The sequence below is a fragment of the Plectropomus leopardus genome, chromosome 4 (assembly GCF_008729295.1).
Source record: "Plectropomus leopardus isolate mb chromosome 4, YSFRI_Pleo_2.0, whole genome shotgun sequence".
Lineage (NCBI taxonomy): Eukaryota > Metazoa > Chordata > Actinopteri > Perciformes > Serranidae > Plectropomus > Plectropomus leopardus.
Window position 1 is genome coordinate 27,722,579 of NC_056466.1, and position 11,525 is coordinate 27,734,103.

Genomic DNA, 11,525 nt, shown 5'->3' on the forward strand with positions numbered 1-11,525 from the left:
AATGCATTAGTGTGCAGTACACATTTTGAATAAAAGTCCCATACAAGCGACTGTCTTAGGTATTCAGTGAGCCGAAATATTAAATTGAAGAAAGTTAACCTTTTCCCTCTCATTTTCATTTCAAGGGAAGAGCTGACTGCTCCAAGGAGGGAGAAAACGATGCTGACTTACAGTGATGTGCATAGACTTAAATTCTAGATGTCTTTTCACCTTTGAATATTAAGTTGTAAAACACATACATTACGATTCAAAATCTTAAAACGTTTGGATTATTCTGACTGTTGTTTACAGTTTGGAGACTGATAATGTGGAGGTGTACCGGTGATACCTTAAGTGATAATACTTTAAGTGAATGTTCACAAAACCAATAGATAGGTCGATAGATACAACAATCAATAGATAGATAGATAGATAGATAGATTGATAGATAGATATATAGATATATAGATATATATGTCCCTTGTTGTAATTTTAGCTTGTTTCTAAGGTGATTCTGCAACCATCCAATGTTAAAAATATCAAGATCCAGCCTTCAAAACAAATAAACAAATAAACTAAGGATCCATCAATGTTTTCACCAGTTGTTGATGGGAAACTTAATATTCCATCACGGTACCAAAAATAAAAACACTTCAGTCAGAACATGCATGGAAAGGTAGCATTAACATTTATATGTCATTTTGCGCTAACTGTAAATGTGGATATAATAATAAAAGCCCATGCTGACTCCATAGCTAAGGCGCTGGACTGGCATACATTTAGAACGGTCTCTTCACTGAACATCTGTTTGTGAGGTTGCAACAAAACTCCGCATATCCTTTGCTGGACAACTGAGTGCTTTTCCTCTACGTGGTAGTTCCTATGCAGTGCTCATCTGTTTATTAGACATTCAGGTCATAGCTGCTGATGTGTGATATATTACATATTTATTTGGTTTATTTGCAGTCTGTCAGAAACATCCCCTGCAGTTAAAGCAATTATATTTTAGGCATGCAGCCAAAGATACATGACCTGCTGAATTCCAAAACAAAAAATTATGAGTGAAGGGCGCAAAACCAGAAATCACAGTATTCCCTTTGTCTGTCAAGTAACCACATATAAAGAAGCACAAGGAGAAAAACTACTAAGTAAATGAATTAACAAGACATAAAAGTGAGAAGCAAGATGTTTTTAAGGATAAGAGTCCTTTGGTGATAATCCTGGCAAGCAGGTGCTCACACACTCACACTCTGTCACTGCTACTTTGGCATTTTACTGAGCAAACACACATTTGCCTGACATAATGAGAGGGAGATAAGCAGGGGAGCAGACCTGGGACCTGGCAAGCTGCTATATCGTAATAATTTGATTATTTGGTTGGAGATGCCGGGGGAGTGTTTTGAGGACACACTTCGAGGGAGGGAGAGAGACGGCATGGGGGGAGGACTGACTGGGCCATGAGTCAGAGTTGCTTCTTTTTTTTGACAGAGAGGAAATCAGCTTTGTTTCGTGCACTGGTGACTTTAGGAGAGTTAATTGAACATGGCAACCTTCCAAGTAAAGGCACAAGTACTGCCCACGCTCTCATTACCGGTGATGGTTATGTTGAGTGTTGCTGTAATTTAGAAACGCCCGGACTGATGACAGACGCCGAACACAAATGAGAAACAGCCTGTCTATTTAAAATGACAGAGGGTGGTTAGACAAAATACGGAAGGTGTATCAGATTTGATTGAATGTCATCACAATCTTCAGACTCTGCGATTACACAGTACAAATCATCACCATGGTTATGCGCTTAAAGGAATAGAAGGCAGCTCCAGCTCCTGCACACCAGCACACCAGCAGCTGGTATCCTCGGTGCTCGGATGTCAGTGGATTGTTAATTAGCCTAGACACACAGTTCTGGTCCTGCTAGGATCAAAGAACTTTTACAGTTAGCGCTTCATAGTTGATCAACCTCCATGAGATCAGCAAGTAGAGTTTTTCCTCTTAACAACAATCTGACAGGTCTTAAAGACAAACCAGTTTCTGCCTTTGGAAACATTTCTGACATTTTGCAGCATAATTATTTGGTTTTGAAAATCTTAAACTTTTGATGGAGGATATACCCCGATAAACCACAAAAAAAAAAAAAAAAGAACTGACAGTGAATCACCTTGGTCATCTCATTAGAAGGTAATATTCTGCTCACAAAACGTGGGTCCTGGCATCCATGTAGATGCCAAATGACACACTCCACCCATCCAAACACCACTGTAGACCAAGTGTCAGCATGTCCCATGAATGCTCAATCACATTGGGATTGGGGCAGTCGAGCTCTTTGTCCTGTTTCTTGTGCCATTCCTGAGCAGTTTTTGCTGTCTTTAGCTGAAGGCCACTGCCAGTGGGGAGTGCTGATACCATGATGGGGTGTGCTTGGTGTGCAATGGTGGGTGGAGCATGTCAAGTAGAATCCACATGAATGCCAAGACCAAAAGTTTTCCAGTGGAGCATTGCACTGTAACGAGGCAATCAATGTGATTCACTTCATCCGTCATAGTTTGGTAGCTGCACACTCAGTTTCCAGTTTATTGTGTACATCTAGCTAAAACTAATGAAGTCTAAAGCCCTATTTTCACAGGACTGGTATTACCTGGTGTTCTCATGTAATTTAGAAATGACCCCCCCATGTCTGTGTTTCATGCAGCACATTTGCAATGGATAAACCCTGTCTGTGCTTCATTTGAATTTACTGACAGCTGAGTACTTTTAAATGCACAGTTTATGAAAAAAAAATCTATATCATTTATAAAGTCTGTGCTTCAGACCAAATCACAAACATAAATATTAAATAACAATTACTCAGAAAATTGCAATGTCATGTACATATAATCAAACAGTGCTGAGCTGATTAGTTTTAAGCCACCTAAAAAAAAACATTAGATGTTTAAGTATATGCTACGATAAGAAGATTTTCTCTGCTTTACCCTGCCGTAAGACAGCCCTTACCAATGGAGATTTGAAGCCATTATATCAAAAACACTAGTCTTCATTGAGAAAAACAGTCATTGTCCTCCACAGAATGGTGGAGTTGCTGGTTTACAGCTGTCTCCATCAGATTGGCCTGTTGTGGAAAGTGAAGAGGAGAAATATTCAAATAAAGTGTAAACTTAAAATGATATTTATTTATTTACGTGGCTAAAGTATGTTTTGGTGCGGCCCCGTCCATAGCAGTACATCGCTAAGCTTCCATGCCTGTGTTGTGGGACTGTACTTTATTTATCAGAGGAGGGGTTGGCTGTAGTGTTTCTTTTTTATTTAAAACAAAAAATAAAATGCTACATAATAAAATGCTACCTTTTAAAGTCAGATGTTCATCACCAAAGCCAGAATTAAAACACAAGGTGAGTGTGATTTTTTTTAAATAAATTGCCTGACCAGTTTTCCAGCACCCTTTACCCTCTAAGAAATAACTAATAGTCCCTATCCCTATCCAGGAGAAGGGGAAAAAAAAAATCAACTACAACAACCTCAAATCACCAGCAAATTACAGAGATGCTTATTTGCGCAGGATTATTATTATCCATTGACTTCTGTATTTGTCTAAATATGGTAGGTAATTCACCCTGAAATTTTTACTTATGAAATTACAGACATGGCTGATTTGCAAAGGATTAAAATCACAGACGTCCTCACGTATTATGTCCCCACATATTATGTCCCCACATAATCCTAGTCCCCAGTGAATAGGGCTTAATACAACAGTTTTGCAAAAACTGCTACATTGGGTGTTAAAATGTTCAGTGTTTGTAGTCATGTTGAATTTTATTGCATCATACAGGGTAGTGTCTGTTATTTAGCCTCCCCTTACTGGTGTAACAAAATAATAGACACACCTGTCAGTGTAAAGCAATACAATTCAACAGCACCACAAACTGTAGCCTCCAAACTGACAAAAGAATTGCATCATTGAATCAACTGCAAAATAATGGCAGCACATTAAACAAAGAGATTAATATTAAAAGAAAGAGTAACCATGTGCCGTATAAAAGAAATGTAAATATTGTTTAGTCACAAAATATTCAGACAATAGTCACCACATTTGTGTCTGAGAAGCAAAAAACACAAGAACAGGGGGCAAACTACCAGATAAAAGTACAAAAAAAAACAAAACAAAGAAGCATATTTAGCAAGAAGTAATTAATGTTTGCATGACTGGTTAATTTTTAGGCAATGGGCTATTTTATAGATGATCGCATGAGGTTTGGAAAGGGTGAGGATGTCAGGAATCCAACTGTAATTTTGATGTTTCAAGAGATGTTACAATGTATTTTAAATTGGGCTTACAGTTGTCCATTTTCAATAATTATTTTCCCATTTCAGTATCCAAGGCTGCAAGGAAACCGCACTCCTGCTGAGTTTTGTGGTTTTCCCCCTTTGTTCTTTGCTCTTCAACTAATGGATATGCTAAATGTCAGCGGGTATTAACAAATGCAGATCAAAGACAGGAAATAATGGCATAGTCTATTATCTGCAATGAGATAAGGGATGAAAAATAACATCCATAGCTCTACTATTAGAAATGAGATAGATGTGAAAGTATCATCTCATCTGCCTCATGACAGAGGTATAAATGTATAATAACATATGTGGTTATTGTGATCTTATGCCCATGTTCAGTTTCGGCTTCCTGTGTCATATTTTGTGCTTGAGCTATCCATGGCAACACGTAAGGTGACAAGGCATTTCACCTTTGCCTTTTTTTAAATTCAGTCTCACCCTTCTGCTGTCTTACAAAATCATGCAGACATACTGAGCACTTCTGTCAATGTCAGATTACAGAAAACTAAAGTCTGAGGGCTGATGTTTACAAATTTGGATTCAGCAAGTGTATTCTCAAAGAACAATTCCGCAGGCAGAGCAGATGATTTCACACAGGCTGCTTCCTTCCTTTACAGTCAGTTAGAAATAAGCCTTTCTAACTATTACAACACAGATAAAAGGCCACTGACAACTACTGAGCTTCAAACTCAGTTATAAAAATTTAAAACAAAGAGTTTTCTGTTCAGTTCGTTATTTGTTTATATGTGCAGGCAGGAAACTGCATCCGCTAGGCCTACTTTGTTAACAACACAGACATATGCTTTCTCATTGCAAGCTGAGAAGACATCTGCAAATGGTGGAAAGGCATAACGTGTATACTATCTCTGATTTATAGAAATAGACAGGAAAAAAACATTCAGATGGTTAACCACACCTGCAACCATAGATCTTGGCCGCCTATTGGTGTGCATTATCTATAAATAAGGTGTGGTTTGATATTTTTAAACATTTGACCTGACAAAGTTCCAGGCGGGATCGAAACCTTGTCTTTCATGAACTTGTGTGGCACGGAGTAAGTGTGCAGATGTTACCATATTTTTAAACGAGCCAGGCCAGGCTGCTCCCCCTGATTCAAGTGTTATGCTATGGATTCATATTCAGCTTACAGCAGGGTGTGATTGTGTATCTCATTTAACTCTCAACAGGGAAGGGAAAAAAATATTTCCTAAATTGCTTACTTATTCTGCTATGAGAGTAGTGCTTTTGCATTAAAAAAGTCAAACAAGACCCCATCAAATTTAGCACATAGCAGACTAGATGCAGTTTTTTAAAAAAATATCAGAAACCCCGAAAAAATAGCTGATAGATTCCATTTCCATCACCAGTAGAGTACTATGCCTTTCTGTTTTTTTTTTGTTGTTGTTGTTGTTGTTGTTTTTTACTAGTGCGTCACGTTCAACATCATGAACACACCAAAAAAACAAGGTTAGTAAACAGTACACAGCAGCATGGAGGACAGTGAAAATGCGACTGTGGCTACTTCATTTTATATCTGTTACTTATTCAGTCACTCTTTCAAACTTGTTGTCAAATACTTTTTAATCAAAGTTGAGGCACTACTTGATTGGAAACAAATGAAATTTGTGGTTGAGATAACATTCGCAGAAGTTACAGACTCTGGAAAAGGGGTTAAATTAGCATCTCTACCTGGGTGTCATGTTTCCATCACTGGCAATCAGCGCTGGAGCTGATAAATAATTGTGATTATCGCTGAGTCATTTGCTCCAGGAGTGAATGCTGGTCGTAACCTTTCCCACTAAAGACAAAAGTCAGACATTAGTTAGTTTTTTGTCCAGTGGGAAAGGGGTCACAGCCACTATAGCCACCCTGTAAGGCTGTACTTAACCACAACAGTGCTTCAAGTTAAATGCTAATGTCAGCATGCATGCAGTTAAGCATGTTAGCATGGTACATTTGCTCAGTAGCACCAAACACAACAGCTAAAAGTGATGTTTGTAGCTTGCAGGTATCTGGTGGTAAACCACAGGATTAGAGACTGATGTGATCATGGTGCTAGATCTGAAGATAAGTGATTATGAAAGGCATTACAATTCGTCCAGGTGGGAACATGGATGTGTTAACCAAATGTCATATCAGTCTGTTTGAGACATTTCACTCAAAACCTCTAATGTCAGCCTACCTGTGGTGCCAGATGGAAAGTCAGGGGACCAAAGTTATGACAGCAAGATGCATTTTCTGAAAATGTCTGTGTGAAATTTCATTAAATTCTGTTCAACAATTGTTATTAATATTTCACTTAAAGTCTGTAATAATGAGACTGAATCTTGAGATTACATTTATTACATTTGCAGCTTTAACTGAGAGCATTTAAGAACCGTGTACCCTGAACATTATAAAAACAGGTCCTTTTTTAACACATGCAGGCTTGCATTAGAATCCAGAGTTTCTTACATGACATGACCAAATGGAAACAAGAAGTGAGAGTATGCCATCAAGTCATAGTAACCATAGTAACAAAGCAGTGACAGCTTCTGTACTTCTTGTTATCACCCTCCCGTTCCACGGCACTCAAATGAGCACAGGTGCATGCACACTCACGTATATTATTTCTCATCATTTAAACATCACACACATGTACAAACACATTTTGCTGTCTCCTCTTATACACACTGAGCTGTGCAGACGATGTACAGGATTATGGTGTTTGAATGACAGTTGTGCCCTTTTCACGTAACATTCACTGAGAGCTTCCCATGTGGCAACTCAGTGTTCTCACTGAGGATGACTCACACTGAAGATTAGACCCCCCCTAACTTTGTGCCCTCCCACTCTCTCTGTCTTTCTTTTTCTTCATCTCCCCTGCTTTTGGCCACTTCACCCTCTCTCTTTAAATCATTTTCTCCCTCTGACTTCCTCTCCTGTGACACTGCGTCTGTCCTCAGAGATTATGTGTCTGTTCCACGTCTCTAAGAATCTTTCTCAAAAATTCTTGAATCCTCGCTTGACTCGTGCTGAGCGCAGTTAGGGGATGTAAAACACCCTCGAGCCGGTGTGAACAGCTGCTTTTATGTCTAAATGTGAACACTGAAGAACTGAAACATGTCACACACTAAAAGACCCCACACAAAAAACAACTATGGATTAGATGAAGGTCTTTATCAGGGCAAAAAGCTATGTTTATTTGCTCTATCATGGGAACAGTGCTTTATTTATCAGAGTATGAAGGTGGCTGGAGTGTGATTTGTTTTTGGTGTTTTCTCATATATCATGACCCTCCTTGGAGCTACAGACATTTTCCATGAGCCTCCCTGGGGGCTGGGGGCAAATGCATGACCCTCCCTCCACCATGAATAACCATAATTTACAGTTTTTGGCTATAATTAATTGTCTGTTTTCTTAGATTTTCAATAAATACAAAATACTGCCATATAAAGTCGAATGTTCTTCCCTTAAGCCAAGTGGCTCCCCAATTTAAATAATGAACTGTTTTTTATTGTTAATTTCTGTATGATCTGATTACTTCGCCTTGTTCGATTAATATATTTGTAAGTTAGCACAATTACTGTCTTTAAAAAAAATACCGTGGGTAATGAATAAAGTATTTCTATTTTGGCTAAAAATGGTTTGCATGAGAATACTTCACTTTTTGAGACAAATTTACCCATCAGGGTATTTACCTCTTCTCCCATATACTGACACACATGAGGGAGAAAGATATCCTGTCCTGGATGATATGTGACCCAAAGCCTCTTTGACAGTGTCGAGACAGAGTATCAAAAGATCCAGAGACTGAACAAAAGAGACAGCTGTATCCATCCCGAGGACTGGTGGGGAATGAACCATAAAGGAGAAAGCGGTGTCAGACAGGGATGAGAAGCAGACTGGGAGATTTACAGAAATGTATAATCTATAGTTATTATATTTAAGAGACGCTCAAAAATCATCTATTGTAAAAACTCAGTGTCTTCAACATGTCTACTTTCCAGCCAAGTGAAGCGTGTTTACTTAATCTCCAAGTGGTTGCTACCTTATCTAAAAGGGCTCAAAGGGAATTCAGAGGCTCAATTATGGTAAATTTTTTGGGATGCTAAGCAGCCTGTATTTTCCCCTGAGTGAATCCAAAACATGAAAACCACTGAAATCACAACAGCAACATTATCCTGTATCCTGTTACCTTTCATTAGGTAGCTATGATGGCGCTCAAGTATTTGTTTTTGTCACATCTGTGAGGTCTCATCTCTCCGATCCATCCAACCTCCCTCATTGTCTCATTGTAAAGATATGGGGTATACAAGGTTGCTATGGTGACTATTCTTCTTGGCAACACAGATGTGCTCGGTAGTTTGATTGGTTACTTTATCCCTATGCCTAACATAATGAATGTATGTGCCATTGGCCATTCAAGAGCCTTACAAACACCTTCTATAGGTAAATACTTGGGTCATAATTACTGATCAATGCGTGTATGGTAACAAATACAGAATATTAATGCATGGCGGTAGTGAGGAGATTTGCCCCTGGCCAGTAGATTAATATGAATCTAATATTATCCACTCAAAACACTGTCAAGTGTGCCTTAGTAGATGTCTTTATCACTGGAGTGTGTTAGGTCTAGTGGTACACAGTGTTAGCTGCACGCCGATCCATTTCATTTCTTGAAACATGCATGCGGATGATTTAAAAAAAAAATGGATGTAATGGACTAAGAATGACTAATGTAAGCGAAGAAGTCTATGTGATGATATCTCATTCAGTAAGACCATTTAGTAATACTGTATGTGTCCACAAAAACACTGGCTTGCTGTCAACTTGTTAGTACTGCACTATCTGTTGAATACTCAACAGAATATTGAAGCACTATGACTCGAGAGGATTAGCAACAAAAAAAAGCATTGTGTGATGTTCTTTGCAGTTTCTCTGCAACAAATAACAAATAATGAGACTGTCCCTCAAAATACAATAAACAAAAACAATTTTTAACAGCATAAATTATGGCCAATCTTTGATAGACGTCAAACTCTAGCGTCCATTGTAATCATTACAGGAGCAAAGGAGGAAGTCAGGTGATTTAATATAAAGTAGGGGTGAGGGAAAACATCAACACATAAGAATCTCGATTCTCGTTTTAAACAATTCAGAATCGTTTAAAAAATCCTAAACATCGATTATAGACTATATTTACTACATATAGTCTATTCTTAACCCTCTAAAATTTTTATCATTTAGAAAAGTCTTAATAATTTTGAGACCGTTTGTCGGATCACCTTACTTTTTTCACCAGTGCCGACTGTGCCGTTCAGAGGGATAACTGCGATGCATCATAGCTCTTTTAGAAGCCTCAGTATCCAGCCTGGGAATTCGGGTGTTTTTACGGGACCTTGTTCAATGAATATACAGTACAATGACAGATCCGATACTGGGTGTCTTCCGTCCATGTTTCGATAGTACATTGCCAAACACCATATTGGTTTACCACTATTCCATGGAGAGGTCAGAGGTTTCCTTCGGTCTTGTCCGCCTATTGGAGGACAATCCGATGCTTTGTATCCGCCTATGTATGCCACACATCATCTTGTGCAAACTGCACTGTGATTGGCTTCATCCTACTGTATCTATTGCTCTGTGTTATTGGTAGCGCCTCGTGCATTAGAATAAACTCTGGTAGCCCCTATAATAATAATCATAAATATAATAATAATAATAATAATAATAATAATAATAATAATAATAATAATAATGAGACATGGTTAAATCATGAAACAGTACTAACAAGCAGCAGGGCTTCATTATGGATGTAAACTCTGTGTTCACTGCAGGCAGAGCAGGCAGCAGAATCAGGGCCCTCTCTGAAGTGTCAGGAGTGTGATGTGGCCCTCTGCATCATCACAGTGAGGAGCTGCTTTGCAGAATGGCACAGATAATGGGATGCGCTAACAACTGCAAAAAAAAAAAAAACAATGGGACTTTTTTGGAAAAATGTGTCCATTTTTTGAACTACAACAATCACAATGTTTATTTTTTCACTTTCTCATTCCCAACACTTGGGAGAAAGGTTTTCTACAACAAAAAAGCTTGTACATAGTAAAACCTCCATAATTTCATACAAAATTTAGTTTCATAACATAATATGCCACTCGCAAAACAGACTGGGGTAGATCCTGAAATTAAACTTCCTATATTATGAATCGAGAATTGATTTTGAATTGAATAGTGACCCCAAGAATCAAAATCGAATCGAATTGTGAGATAGTGCAAGATTCATACCCCTAACATAAAGAGTAGAAAAGTCTGCTTAGGGTGGGGGGAAGGGTATATGGATGGATCCAACACGCAGGAAAGGATCAAACATCCAGGAAGGCGGTGTTTGTGTCCTGTATGAAACTTAAAGTCAGTGTAGAGTTATTTTAAGAACGATACATAATATGCCAACCACTGTGATGTTGCATGAAGCGTGAGACGCGTATCACGTGAGATACCTCACCTTAGGTTACATTAGTATCAAACATAGTTATTTTCAGCCAACCCATGATCTTTCTCTAAAGTTTACCAGGAACTTATTTTGACTAGACATAAACACGTAGTTTTGCTGCAACTGAGACTGTTTCACAATATCACCCACACGTTTAAATCTTTAACGATCACATACGAGCAGTTATGTCTTCCACCAGTTGGTGAGCTAGTTTAGGAAACACTCCTGTTGGTTGTATTCAGAGGTAGGAAGATACAACTGACATAGATGTAAGTTGAAAAGTAGACAATAAATATCTATTGTTAAAAGAGCCCTATACAATATTCAGAGTGTAGTATCTTTCAGAGGTTGTCTGCACATGGCTCTCAACATGGAGATGGCTGAGCAGGCAGCTAGCAGCTAATGGTGGTAACTCAATAAACAGCACTAACAACAGCAATAGTGCTGACAAAGTTAACAGCTACGCTTCGGCAAAGATAAGCATATATGAGCATAATGCAGAATAACAGCAAATAGTGCAGTGTTGTAACCGTTGTCACACGCTCTCGAGTCAAGTCTCAAGTTACCAGTGTTAAAGCCAGAGTCCAAGTCCGAGTCACCAAAGAGTATGAGTCGAGTCACCTTTACCAGAGTCTGAGTGATCATCATGCACCCTTAAAGAGCTGATACACAAATAAAAGAAGGTCTACATTAAACCAAAATGACACCACTATTCCAGAGGGATATTGATTAAAATTACACTTTGTGCTTT